At 38.6% G+C, this 2,816-nt stretch overlaps 1 long non-coding RNA gene across 1 annotated transcript; it reads right to left on the reverse strand.

Annotated features, from left to right (window-relative positions):
* LOC117940574 lies at nucleotides 1–2,124 on the reverse strand. Its single transcript, XR_004655779.1, has 3 exons — nucleotides 2,003–2,124; nucleotides 133–277; nucleotides 1–23 (listed from the first exon to the last, which is right to left on the reverse strand). It is a non-coding gene; the product is annotated as an uncharacterized LOC117940574 (long non-coding RNA).
* Between the last annotated feature and the right edge of the window lie 692 nt (nucleotides 2,125–2,816).

Raw genomic sequence — 2,816 nt, forward strand, 5'->3', positions numbered from 1 at the left:
CAGCGCCGCCGCGTTCAGAGCCTCTGAAACACACACACACACACACACACACACACACACACACACACACACACACACTTATAACATTTATTTTACATTTATTCAGGAAAAGAGAGAACTTGTTGTACGGACTGTTTAAGCTGTTGTTCAGCAGAGTGAGTTTCTGCTCCAGGTCTCGGTCCTGGTCCTGGTCCTGGTCCAGGTCTCCATTCTCTAGCTTCCTCTTCAACTCCGTCACCACGGCGTCCTTCTGCGGGTCCATCGTCACGGTTACGCCCTTTAAAACAAGATGATACTGGTTTTATCCAACAGGGAACTTTGCAGTATAGTAAGTAAAGTAAGGAATAGCCCAATATGGGAAAAAATTCACCTGGAAAATAAAGATGACGTATTTTGTAACTTCTTTCATTGAAGCAAAATATGAGAAATGCACAAATTATTTTTAAAAAGTATTATTAAAAAAGTATTTAATAAACTAATTTTTGTCAACACACTCACACCAGACTCCATTCAAAAAAGTCGTCATTTAAGCCACAGCGGTGTACTTATAGCAACGTATTTCATTAAAATAGAGTCTGAATGGGCTGAGTGCGGAGTGTGAAAATTATGTACAGTATAGTGAGTAATAAATAGCCCAATTTGGAAAGAAAGCATCTGAAAAAAATCCTTTCATTGAAGCAAAATATGACATATTTCATATAAAGTGTTAAGCAACAGCGTTGCACCTGCAGTATTTCAGAAAGTATTTAAGATTAAGTAATTTCTGTCTACATCTCTCACACCAGACTCCATTCAAAAAAGTCGTGAATTAAGCAACATCACTTCACTTATAGCCAAGGATTTAAGAAAGTATTTTAAGAAAGTATTTAAAAGAAACTCATTTTGTCAACACACACCAGACTGCATTCAAAAAAGTCGGTAATTAAGCAACAGGGTTGCATTTATAGCAAAGTATTTCAGAAAGTATTTAAGAGAAGAAACTAAGTAGAAAGTAATTTTTGCCTACATTACTCACACCAGACTCCATTCAAAAAAGTCGTGATTTAACCAACATCACTTCACTTATAGCCAAGTATTTCAGAAAGTATTTAAAAGAAACTCATTTTGTCAACACACACCAGACTCCATTCAAAAAAGTCGGTAATTAAGCAACAGGGTTGCATTTATAGCAAATTATTTCAGAAAGTATTTAAGAGCAGAAACTAAGTAGAAAGTAATTTTTGCCTACATCTCTCACACCAGACTCCATTCAAAAAAGTCGTGATTTAACCAACATCACTTCACTTATAGCCAAGTATTTCAGAAAGTATTTAAAAGAAACAAATTTTGTCAACACACACCAGACTGCATTCAAAAAAGTCGGTAATTAAGCAACAGGGTTGCATTTATAGCAAAGTATTTCAGAAAGTATTTAAGAGAAGAAACTAAGTAGAAAGTAATTTTTGCCTACATTACTCACACCAGACTCCATTCAAAAAAGTCGTGATTTAACCAACATCACTTCACTTATAGCCAAGGATTTAAGAAAGTATTTTAAGAAAGTATTTAAAAGAAACTCATTTTGTCAACACACACCAGAATCCATTCAAAAAAGTAATACATTAAGCAACAGCGTTGCACTCATAGCAAAGTATTTCACAAAGTATTTAAGAGCAGAAACTAAGTAGAAAGTAATTTTTGCCTCCATCTCTCACACCAGACTCCATTCAAATTTTTCACGATTTAAGCAACAGTGTTCAATAAGTCACTTTCCTGACAAACGTGTTGTGTTGTTTGTGTGTCTCTCAACTGTCTGTTGTGTGTGTGTGTGTGTGTGTGTGTGTGTGTGTGTGTGTGTGTGTGTGTGTGTGTGTGTGTCTCACCCGTCACAGACGTCACCGTAACAACTGTTAGCACCTTGTGTACACGGAGCTAGCCTTGTAGATTGTCGTTTTAGCTAAAACCAGCCAGCTCTTTTTTAACAATTACCGAAATACAAAGTGACGTCAACCGGTAAAATGACGTCCACGTCGGATCGGTAACGTTTAAAAGTGGATTTAGTAACGTTACAAAGCTCCGAAAACGATGTTTTTCCCGATAGTTAGCGTAGTTAGCATAGCTAGCTTCCAGTAGCCCGAGCGAGTAAACGCTCTTCTGTTTCTACGGTAACATGACGTCATCACGCTGCTACGTCACATCCCTCTGCACCACTACGTCGACGCGCTGCACTGAACACAAAAAAATGAACTCACAGCACTTCTGCAAATGAGAAATAAAACTTTCGGAGCTTGTAATTTACTTATTTTTCAAGATAATGCATGGTGTAGCTCCAACACCACTTACATACATACAGTGTTGTTATTATTGTTGTTATTTTTAAGAAAAAGGCAGAGGCGCAGTTCGTAGCTGTGACCACCAGAGGGCGAAATATACCATCTAATGATGAGGACACGTCCCTTCTTACACCTGAAACTACACACTCCTCTCTGGGGAGCGTGCGTGTGTGTGTGTGTGCGTGTGTGTGTGTTAACACTCGATGCCAGTCCGCCAAGTCGTTGACAGAGACACTAAAAGAAGGTCGACGGAAGACAACGTTAATATGTACATTAATTATCAATTGAAGACAACACCATGGCAACATGAGGACAACATGAGGGCAACATGAGGACAACATGAGGGCAACATGAGGACAACATGAGGACAACATGAGGGCAACATGAAGACAACATGAAGACAACATGAGGACAACATCAAGACAACATGAGGACAACATGAGGGCAACATGAAGACAACATGAAGACAACATGAGGACAACATGGGGACAACATGGGGACAAC

Source organism: Etheostoma cragini, unplaced genomic scaffold, assembly GCF_013103735.1.
Source record: "Etheostoma cragini isolate CJK2018 unplaced genomic scaffold, CSU_Ecrag_1.0 ScbMSFa_2787, whole genome shotgun sequence".
In the NCBI taxonomy this organism is placed as follows: Eukaryota; Metazoa; Chordata; class Actinopteri; order Perciformes; family Percidae; genus Etheostoma; species Etheostoma cragini.